We start from the raw sequence: 12154 nt of genomic DNA, 5'->3' as shown, positions 1-12154 counted from the left end.
GGTAAATGTGAATTGGTTATTTACTCTTTGAGATAATAGAAGGACTAGGGAGCCCTCCATGAAATTAGCAAGAAGCACATTTAAAACTAATCAAAGAAAATTCTTTTTCACTCAATGTACAATTAAGCTCCGGAATTTGTTGCCAGGGGATGTGGTTAGTGCAGTTAGTATAGTTGGGTTTAAAAAAGGTTTGGATAAGTTCTTGAAGGAGAAGTCCATTACCTGCTGTTAATTAAGTTGACTTAGGGAATAGCCACTGCTATTACTGGCATCAGTGTTTGGCTTCTTGCCGGTACTTGCAGCCTGGATTGGCCACTATTGGTGTTGAGTTCGGCCTTGAAGGGCCTTGCATTCTGTTGAGAAGGGGGTGTTTAGTGTGCCCTTGGGCCTCAGCTCGGGCCCAGACCTTCAGGGCCGAGCCGAGGGTTGACGGCAGGCTCTGCATGGCTAAACATGGTCTTACCCTCTGCCAGGCCTGCAAGCTCCCAGAGCCAACAACATGTGATGTTGGTAGGGGAACATTCCTCCGACTGTTCCGAGCCCTTTCGAACCTACCGCTTGGTCGGCATTGGAGCAGCAGGCCTGGCCTGAGGTTGAGGGCAGACGGAGGCCTTGACACATAGACAGGACTATGATTAATGCGACAGCATCTTGGACGAAACTGGGTTGATGCAACGGCATCACACGCAAGACGAGGAACTTGATCCAAACAAGACAGGACAAGGGTTGATGCGACGGCATCTAGACAAGACACTTCGTTGATGCGACGGCATCACTGGCAGAGACACTTGGGTTGATGCGACGGCATCACGGGCATGACGAGGAACTTGAACCAAACAAGACAAGACACAAGGCAGGAGGACATTGGCACTGTCTCTCAGAGTGCCCTACTCAGCCCACCGGCAGGACTGAGTCGCGGACTACCCTGTCCCACTGCATGCCCTACACAGCCCTTGCAGGCTGGTCATGGACCACGAGGAGAACGGGACGAGCGCAGGGAAGGTCCAGGCAAAGAGGAACTCCAATGCTGAAGCCGGTGTCATCTGAAGCTTCCCCCAAGGCTGGCAGGAATGGAGGCTCAGGAGCGCAGGGACCAATCCCACCTGCAGACTGCAGCAAGCTCGGGAATACTCCATCCGAGGACCGCCGGTCTGCAGGAACAGAAGGCTCAGGAGCACTAGACGAAGACGCAGGGAAAAACATCCTGGACAGGAAGACACATCAGGATGAGGAAGATCATGGCGGAACATCAGGACATGGTCAGGGACCTCAGGCGAGACATCAAGACATGAAGTCGTGGCACGAAGGCAGAAGAGACGAGGAGCTCCACGAAGAACAGAAGACCTTACAAGACTCTGGCAGGCAGGAGCCTCCAGAGGGAAGTCACTTCGATGCAAGGCGAGGAACAGAGTGACGAAGCAGCTCTTTATAGGGCTAAAGCAGGAAGTCCCATTAAAGGTGGGGCCAGCACACTTCCTGTGCCTGGCCCTTTAAATTCAGTGAAAAGGCGCGGCCGCGCGCCTAGAAGCAAGCAGGAAGTTGTGCAGGACCGCGGACAGCAGCCTGCACCGATGTCAACGCGCAGAGGAGGCAGGACTGGCCTGAGACACAGTTGTCCCTGCTGCCCTGGCAGTTCCCCATGGATGCGGTGAAGGTATCCTATATTCTCTCCCTGCTTGATGGGAGGGCCTTGATATGGGCCTCCCCCCTTTGGGAACATAATGATTCCTCGCTGGTGGACTTACAACAGTTCATCTCAAATTTCAGGCAAACTTTTGATGAGCCAGCCTGAGTAGCTACGGCTACTTCTGAACTGCTACAGCTCCGTCAAGGGGCTCACTCCTTGGCAGATTATGCTATGGAGTTCTGGACTTTAGCCCAGGAAGTAGGTTGGAAGGATGGAAGTCTTAAGGCCATCTTCCTGGAGGGCCTATCCGGACGTATAAAAGACGAAATTGCTGCTCGAGATCGGCCAGAGGACCTCAACGCCCTGATAGAGATGGCTGCCCGCATTGATCGCCACCTGCAACAAAGGGCTAAGGAGCAGCATTTCTCCCACCACAGTCCTGCTACAGTGTCCACGAGACCTGCGTTTTCTCCTAAGACGTCTCACCCAGACGTTCCCACCTGCGAACCAATGCACCTGGGACGTGTTCCGCTCTCTCTTGGAGAGAGACAGTGTTGTCGTTCTTTGAGATTGTGCTTGTATTGTGGCCAGAAGGGCCACTTCTTGGCACGCTGCCAGGAGCGTGCGGAAAATGCCAAAGCCTAGGGGGTTGGGAGGAACTCCTCCTAGGCTGTGCGACAGCTCCTCAGTGTACCATGCCTGTTACCTTGGAATATCCGGGAGGCTCCGTCGAGACCATCGCGTTCCTGGATTCAGGAGCGGGAGGTAATTTCATCCTGCAAGATTTAGTCTCCCAGTTGCGAATTCCTACGCATAGATGGGAGGTCCCGTTGCGAATTACCTCCATCCAGGGGACGTTCCTTCCTGGACCTATAGTGATGTCCACAGCATCCATTACTGTCCGCACCGGGGCGATCCATTCGGAGGCGATAGTGTTGGAGAAGGCCGTCCACCCCATGGTGCTAGGGTTGCCGTGGCTACAGAAGCACTCGCCCACAATCCAGTGGGATACTCTACAAATCGTTAAGTGGAGCCCCTTATGTCTTACCAACTGTATGAAGGTGCCGAAGGTTCCCGGACTCCCGTTGATGCACTCTGCCCTCAGTCCTCCGGCACCTTATGAGGACTTCACGGATGTTTTTTCTAAGACCAAGGCAGAGATCCTTCCGCAGCACCACCCGTATGACTGTGCTATAGACCTACTACCTGGAACTATGCCCCCTCGAGGACGGGTATATCCCTTGTCACTGCTTGAAACCCGGGCCATGTCTGAATATATTTCAGAGAACCTGGCCAAGGGGTTTATTCGCCTGTCCAAGTCGCCTGCAGGGACAGGCTTCTTCTTTGTCAGCAAGAAGGAAGGCTCGCTGAGGCCTTGTATAGACTATCGAGGGCTTAACTCCATTACCAAGCGGGATCGTTACCCATTCCCGCTAATTCCGGAGCTCCTCGATAGGCTCCAGGGAGCAAAGATTTTCACAAAGTTGGCTTTACGAGGTGCTTACAACTTAGTCAGAATTCGTCCAGGAGATGAGTGGAAAACCACGTTTAATACCAGAGATGGGCATTACGAATACCTTGTGATGCCTTTTGGCCTATGTAATGCCCCAGCGGTGTTCCAGCACCTTATGAATGAGGTGTTACAGGATCTTCTGAACACCTGCGTAATTGTCTAGCTCGGCGATGTTCTAATCTTCTCCCAGGACCTGCCTACACATCGTCAGCATGTCCGTCAAGTGCTCCAGATACTTAGGGAGCATGGTCTATACGTGAAACTGGAAAAGTGCAGTTTTGAGAAGACATCCCTGGCGTTCCTTGGCTACATCATCTCGGCAGCTGGCTTCCAAATGGATCCCGAGAAAGTGGCTGCAATCAAGAATTGGCCTCAGTCGAGGGGTCTTAAAGTGTTGCAATGCTTCCTCGATTTTTCCAATTTCTATAGTCACTTTATTCCCAATTACTCCCGCATTGTGGCTCCATTGACCACCCTCATCCGAAAGGGAGCCAATGCAGTAGGGTGGCCTGTTTCCGCTTGCCAAGCCTTCAAGGATCTAAAAGAAGCCTTCCTGCTAGACACCTGCCTTCGTCATCCTGACCCTAGCCGTCCCTTTGTGGTGGAAGTTGATGCTTCTAATGTGGCCGTAGGGGCTGTACTTAGCCAGTACTCTGACTCCGGACAACTGCTACCATGTTCATATTTCTTGAAGAAATTCTCGCCGGCCGAAAGCACCTACTGTATTGGCGATAAAGAGTTACTATCCGTGAAACTAGCCTTGGAGGAATGGAGACAGTGGTTGGAGGGGGGCCAACCATCCAGTTACAATCTACACTGACCACAAGAACTTAGCATTTTTGAAGCAGGCCCAGCGCCTGATCCCAAGACAAGCCCGGTGGTCGCTGTTCTTTGATCGGTTTAACTTTACCTTACGTTACCGACCCGGTTCCAAGTACGTTCGAGCCGACACGTTCTCGCGTTCCTCCAAAGTTGAGGAGACCCCAGACACTCCCCAGTATATCCTGGACCCTGCGAAAGTGAGCCTCGCGGCAACAGAGGTGTCCTCCCAAGGGAAGACCGTCATCCCACGCCGCTCCCGCAGAGCCATCCTCACCTGGGCTCATGACTCCCTTACAGGGGGCCATTCCGGCTGTAAGGGGACCTTAGACCCGCTAACCCGCTTTATTGGTGGGTAACGGTGAGACAGGACGTCCAAGCCTTTGTGGGCTCTTGTCCTACCTGCGCCATACAGAAGCCAGTCACTGGGAAGCCCAGAGGTCTGTTACAACTGTTGCCCGTCCCAGTGGAGCCGTGGACACATATCTCCACTGACTTCGTCGTGGACCTCCCAGCTTCAGAAGGGAATTCAGTTATTTGGGTGACTGTAGACCGATTCTCCCAGATGGCGCACTTTGTCCCCCTGCCAAAGTTGCCTTCAGCACCGGGCCTAGCCAATCTTTTCGCGCAACATATCTTCAGACTTCATGGCCTTCCGCAGGATATAGTCTCAGATCGAGGCCCACAATTTACCGCTCGATATTGGAAGGCACTTTGTAAACGCTTCAGTGTGCAACTTAGTCTCTCGTCTGCGTTCCACCCCCAGAGTAATGGGCAAACGGAACGGACTAACCGGACCTTAAAGACATTTCTCCGCTCTTTTGTAAATGAACGACAAGATAATTGGGCCAAGTTTCTCCCGTGGGCGGAGTTCTCGTACAACAATCATACGCATGCCGCTACTGGAAGTTCGCCTTTCCTCGTTGTCTACAGAAAGCAATTTCGACCACCTTTGCCTTCACTTGAACCCAGTGCACTCCCAGCAGTGCAACTTTCCGCCCTTCAGCTCTTGTCTTTGTGGACTTCTATCCAGGGGAAGTTACTTAAAGCTGCCCAGTCTGCCAAGAAATGGGCAGATAGACATCGTCAGCCAGCACCTCTCTTCCTGCCCGGAGACCGTGTCTGGCTTAGTACTAAGAATCTATAGCTACGGATCCTGTCTAGAAGACTAACCCCAAGATTCTGTGGGCCATTCCGAGTCGCCGAACGAGTGGGAGCAGTCTCCTACCGGTTACGCCTACCTTCCTCCATGCACATACATAACGTGTTCCACGTGTCATTGTTGAAGCCTCTTGTTTTGTCCAGATATCACTCTCAGGCTCCCAAACCATTGGATCCTTCAGTACCGGACGATGCCACTTATCAAGTACGTGAGATTTTGGATGTCCGGTTCCATCAACGACACTGGGAGTACCTCCTCGCCTGGGAAGGTTGCGGACCCGAGGATAACTCATGGGAACCTGCTCGTAATATCCTCGACAAAGGCTTATTACAGCAATTTCATCTGGATCACCCAAGTAATCCTGGACCTGCTAAGAAGGGTACTGTTACGGTTCTGGCCACGAGTACCGCGACCAGAACCTTACCTCCGTGCTTCTGGACCTGTTCCCGCTTCGGTTGGCCTAGTTCGCGGCCTGTTCGGCAACGTCCCCGCGAGGGCCGCGCCGCCGGGAGGCCTGCCAAGGATGCCCTGCCCCTAGGCGCACGCGCGCGCGACACTTGAGTGCTTTTCAAGGCCATTTTCCGCCAGTGGTGACTCCGCCCAAATCCTGACATCAGATGCCGTGGCCTTGATAAGCCGGCTGCGGACACTCAGTCTTTGCCTTGCAACGGGGTTACCATCCGGTTCCCAGTTGCCCCGTGCCCCAGAGTGGGTTGCCTTGGAACTCGCTCCGTTCCTGCCTGCTTGCTACAGTACCTGCTTGGTTCCTGCCTGCTTGCTACAGTTCCTGCTTGGTTCCTGCCTGCTTGCTACAGTACCTGCTTGGTTCCTGCCTGCTTGCTACAGTTCCTGCCTGGTTCCTGCCTGGTTCCAGTATTCGAGTCTTGCTACAGTTCCTGCCTGGTTCCAGTACCTGAGACTTGCTGCAGTTCCTGCCTGGTTCCAGTTCCCAATCCCTGCTACAGCGTTGCTCGCTGTCCTTGTCTGGTTCCAGTTCCTAGTCCAGCTCGCCAGCCTGCCCGTCTCAGTCTCAAGCTCCACTACTTGCCTAAGTTTCAGCGGCTGGGCCCCTACGGGCTCCTCCCCAGGGGGCTTCAGCTTCCAGGGGTGAAACCTCACCTAAGTCCCAGCGGCTGGGCTCATACAGGCTCCTCCCGGGGGAGCACCAGCTTCCAGGGTGAAGAGCACCATCCACGTCCTGCCTGACATCTGCCTCCCAACCTGCGGTGTGCTAGACACAGTGAACACCTTCTCCCAGTCTCTGGTAGGTCGGTCCAAGGGTCCACTAAAACTGAGACTCCATAACAGTAGTGACTAAGAATATCCGTTTGGTCTTTATACTAGACAGGAAGGTTTGAGGAGAATACCACTTGGGCATCTATTTACTTTAACCTTTCTATCAGAGCCATGAAGTCACTTTCAACATGCTTTATATGGTACCTAGCAGTACCATGTGCTAACATGGATTATGCAATATAATGCCAAATTGGATGAGCGGCTTTGGATAGTAAACATTAGGCTTGATCAGCCATGGTACCCTTGTGTTTTTTTCTTTTACCACAGTATCCAGTTTTCTTGCAACAAGCTTTTTATCTGTTGGAAGAGAATTGTTTCAGATGATCATAACTTCTTCATTCTCCACAGTTCTCAGGGTCATGATCCCAGTACCTTTCTGGCACAAAGATGTTAGTGTTTACACAATTTCTAGTGGATGAGCCATGACATCTTATCTATCAAGCTTTTTGGTATGCAGACCTTCTGATATCAACACGACACCCAGTAATGAGATATTTAACTGTTTCTTGTTCTATATTATTGTTCTGGTTGTGAGCCATCTTGTCTATAGTCCACTATCCTGGGCTGCAATTATCAATCTCTGAGATTTAAACTCACCTCTCCATAGCCATTTCTGAATCAGGTTTTGATCCATGTGGGGTTTTTGAAGCATCTCTATATTTCTCTCTATACTTTTGCCAGTGGGTTTTCTTTGTTTGCTAATCAGATTCTTTAAAGAGTGTTTTCTCACATTTTGCAAATTCCCTCATGTGCTGGTAAATAATCATTCTTTCCACTTGCAGAAACAATCATCCAAGCTTACAAATGGAGAACGATTTTGGCTGTTTACTTTTGTACTTTAGCCCTTTTTGAGTAGTGGGATCTGATGATGTTGTTATTAGGTATGCTTGCAGGCCTATAATAAAGGCGCTCATATTTTCAGCAGCACAAATCACCTAAAGATGCAACAAAGCAGCAGCAGCAGCAGCGGTGGCATGAGCACCCCAAGGCACAGTGAGAGGTGTGAAGCAGCAGCGGCAGCAGTGGCACTGCCTATGGAACGTGCTTTGTCCTTTACAAGTAGTGTTAGTGTGTGTACTCCTTGTGCTCTCTCACACGTTCACACAGACACATGCAGGCAGAGTACACAGCGTATACAAGCAAACATGGTCTTGACTTGTGCTTTGCTGGACTGCCAGTGCCTGCCCTGGTAGTGGTACTATTTTTTTTCCCAAAGATGATAACACTTTATGGAAAAACAGCATGCCAGAATAGTGGCATGAACACCTCTAGGCACTACTAGAAGAGCAAAGGGCTGCCAAGAGTAGTGGCACTGAAAGATGATTTATTAATTATATTCATGCAGGAATATTCTATGAGAGAAATATGAGAGAAATGGCCAAAGATATTAAGATTGCTGTGATGATGTAATCTTCCCCAACCCAAAGCAAAACCTATCAATTGAAGAGTCTCTGGGACGAGCATTACCAATAACAACAGAAGATCCCAGCAAGAAAAAAAGCCCATAAACAAAGACCCATCAGAGGTATATAGTAAGGCAAAGATCAATTATTTACCTAAAACCATTGGGCCTGGGTATTTACCAGGGTAGACCAGTTTCCCTACTATGCCACACATCTTTCCATCCAAATGGCAGATGAAATTTAATGTGGATATGTGCAAGGTGATGCATATAGGGAAAAATAACCCATGCTATTAATTACACAATGTTGGGTTCCATATTAGGTGCTACAACCCAAGAAAGAGATCTAGGTGTCATAGTGGATAACACATTGAAATTGTCGGTTCAGTGTGCTGCGGCAGTCAAAAAAGCAAACAGAATGTTGGGAATTATTAGAAAGGGAATGGTGAATAAAACGGAAAATGTCATAATGCCTCTGTATCGCTCCATGGTGAGACCGCACCTTGAATACTGTGTACAATTCTGGTCGCCGCATCTCCAAAAAGATATAGTTGCGATGGAGAAGGTACAGAGAAGGGCAACCAAAATGGTAAGGGGAATGGAACAACTCCCCTATGAGGAAAGACTAAAGAGGTTAGGACTTTTCAGCTTGGAGAAGAGACGACTGAGGGGGGATATGATAGAGGTGTTTAAAATCATGAGAAGTCTAGAACGGATAGATGTGACTCGGTTATTTACTCTTTTTTGGAGAGTTGGAATATCATTGCTTTTACAGCGGTCCGCTGTTAAAAGTGGCTCTTTTGAAAATAAGTTCCAATAGGTAATAAAATTATATTTTCACAGTGATTTTCTACATTTTTACCCTTTGTGGCCATTTTAGTCATTAATGTTTTTCTTTTATATTAAGACAGTTTGTGCTGATAAATATATCTCTGATTAAGATATATGAGAGGTCCATGCTAATTTGAGCAAATTCAAGTGGCTCTTAAAATATCTATTATGTAACTATTTATTTTATAATATGTCATTTGCACTAATATCATACGAGGTATTCAAAAAACCATCCACATGTACCCTTTTCTTTTTATTTTCTTTTTAATTTCTTTTCTTTCTCTCCTTTTTGGTGTTTCATTTTTTTTTGTTCCATTTATTTTTCAAGTTTTCAAGTTGATATACATGTTTTTCTTTATTTAAGGTATTCAATTAGGTTGTTTGTATGCAAATATGTTTCCCCTTGCAATTCTGTGTTGTGTGCCATTGATATATGTACATACACACGTAAACATTTTTTTAAAGATGATTTTATATATTATTTTAAAGGTGATTTCATATATATTTGCACACTACATAAATATTATGTATGTATGTTTGTGAGTCAATTCTGTTTATGTTTATATTATAGTATGCCTTTTTTATTATATTTATTATTTATTATGATTTGATATTTTTATATTTCATTTTACTTGTTTCAAATATATATGTATGTGTGCCTTTTATTTGTTTGCAATAGCCTCTTAGGCAGCTTGTTGAGCGAAACTCGGCCAGAGTCGGGCAGGGCAAGATCCAATAAAGTCCAATTTACACTGATTCTACTCCTTGTGTTTGTTGCTATCTGCCATCTTGGATCGGTTACCGGTTTGTTTTCTTGCAGTCAAAAAAGCAAACAGAATGTTAGGAATTATTAGGAAGGGAATGGTTAATAAAATGGAAAAAGTCATAATGCCTCTATATCTCTCCATGGTGAGACCGCACCTTGAATACTGTATACAATTCTGGTCGCCACATCTCAAAAAAGATATAGTTGCGATGGAGAAGGTACAGAGAAGGGCAACCAAAATGATAAAGGGGATGGAACAGCTCCCCTATGAGGAAAGGCTGAAGTGGTTACGGCGGTTCAGCTTGGAGAAGAGACGGCTGAGGGGGGATATGATAGAGGTCTTTAAGATCATGGGAGGTCTTGAATGGGTAGATGTGACTCGGTTATTTACACTTTCGAATAATAGAAGGACTAGGGGGCATTCCATGAAGTTAGCAAGTAGCACATTTAAGACTGATCGGAGAAAATTCTTTTTCACTCAACACACAATAAAGCTCTGGAATTTGTTGCCAGAGGATGTGGTTAGTGCAATTAGTGTAGCTGGGTTCAAAAAAGGTTTGGATAAGTTCTTGGAGAAGTCCATTAACTGCTATTAATCAAGTTGACTTAAGGAATAGCCACTGCTATTAATTGCATCAGTAGCATGGGATTTTCTTAGTGTTTGTGTAATTGCCAGGTTCTTGTGGCCTGGTTTGGCCTCTGTTGAAAATAGGATGCTGGGCTTGATGGACCCTTGGTCTGGCCCAGCATGGCAATTTCTTATGTTCTTAATTTAGGAACACTTAATATCACTTAAATACTTGCAATTTCTTTTGAAATGTTTTAGGGGAAACATGCAAAAATAATGCAAGGTTTTCTTAATTAAAAAAAATATGTTGTGAGTGAGCTGTTTTAGTGGACCCTTGGGCCGGCCTGCAGGAGACTGGGGAGAGGTGGACTATAGTCTCCGCCTGAGGGCAGGCCGGGAGGCAGATACCAGACAGGTGATAGAAGTGGGGCTTCACCCAGGAAGCCGGTACTCCCCCGGGAAGAGTCCGTAGGAGTCCAGCTGCTTAGGACTTAGGTGATTCACCCTGGAAGCCGGTACTCCCCCGGGAGGAGCCCGTGGGAGCCCAGCCGCTGGGACAGGAGATCACGGAGGCTGGAACTGAAGCCGGACAGGTTACTGGAACCAAGCTGGAACTGAAGCAGGACAGGTACTGAATGCAAGCTGAAACTGAAGCAGGTCAGGTTACTGGAACCAAGCAGGTACTGAAGCAGGACAGGTACTGAATGCAAGCTGGAACTGAAGCGGGACAGGTTACTGGAACCAAGCAGGTACTGAAGCAGGGCAAGTACTGGATCCAAGCTGGAACTGAAGTGGAACAGGTTACTGGACCCAAGCAGGTGCTAAAGCAGGGCAGGTACTGGATCCAAGCTAGAACGAAAGCAAGACAGGAGCAAAGACAGGACTGGACACAGAAGCATAGCAAATCTGAGGCAGGAACGGAGCTGCTAACGCAATAGCACACTTGGGGGTTCGGAGCAACTGGGAACCGCAAGGAACCCCGTTGCAAGGCAAGGCTCTGGGCTCCACGGCGGCCTTAAATAGGCCGCAGCGTCTGACGTCAGGGGTAAGGCAGAGCCTTCAGTGGCAGGAAAAACCTTCATAGGGGCAGCGCCTGCGCGCACGCATGCCTAAGGAGACGGCGTCCAGGAAGAGTTTCTCGGCGGCATCCCCCCGTGGGGATGCAGCGAAACAGGCCGCAGGCTCTCGGAGACAGAACGGGACCAAGGAGATGAGGGCCAGGTCGCGACTGTCGCGACTGTCGCGACAGGGACCATAACAAAATTAACGGATTATTAGTCTGAACTTACTGACTGAAGAATTTCTTTGTGATTTCTCTGTGGTGACCTTTACGTGTGGGAACTGTTAGTTCTCTGGTCCTTCTGTGCTGGTGGATTCAACAAGCAGAAATTCTTTGGTGCTGTTGGTTTTGGTCTCTGGATCTTGCTGTAGTCTGACGTTCTTATTTCTGGCTTCTTTCTTGTGCATTTGTTGAGCGAAACTCGGCCAGAGTCAGGCAGGGCAAGATCCAATAAAGTCCAATTTACACCAATTCTACTTCTTGTGTTTGTTGCTTTTTTGACTGCTGCAGCACACTGACGATTTTAAAGTATTATCCACTATGATGCCTAGATCTTTTTCCTGTGTGGTAGCTCCTAATATGGAACCTAACATCGTGTAACTACAGCAAGGGTTATTTTTCCCTATATTTATTTATTTATTTATTTATTTATTTAAAGGCATTTATATACCGACGCACGTTGGGAACATCTCGTCGGTTTACAGAGAACGCAACAAGCAACAGGCTTTACATATATGCAACACCTTACACTTGTCCACATTAAATTTCATCTGCCTATGTATTATGAGTTTGTGAATATGATTTTGCAGCAAATTGCTAATGAAGCATTTAACCTATAATCTTTTAAAAAATAAAGAACTGATGTCAAAAAGCACATACTTGTTCCTTTTGATCTACTACCATCTGGTGGCTGCAATATGTATTACATCTAACTTTTTACTTAATGTTACTTCATGCAATGAATTATAATCTGATAAAAAATCTTGTTATATTTAATAAAAATCTGCCTTTCTCATGCTACATATGAATACTATAAGGCACCTAAAGAGGAGAAAAGGGTACAAACAATAGTGGCATGAGAGAGACAAGACACATAAAGAGGATCAAAGC

This window comes from Rhinatrema bivittatum, chromosome 10, assembly GCF_901001135.1.
Source record: "Rhinatrema bivittatum chromosome 10, aRhiBiv1.1, whole genome shotgun sequence".
Classification (NCBI taxonomy): domain Eukaryota; kingdom Metazoa; phylum Chordata; class Amphibia; order Gymnophiona; family Rhinatrematidae; genus Rhinatrema; species Rhinatrema bivittatum.
This window is presented reverse-complemented; position numbering follows the sequence as displayed.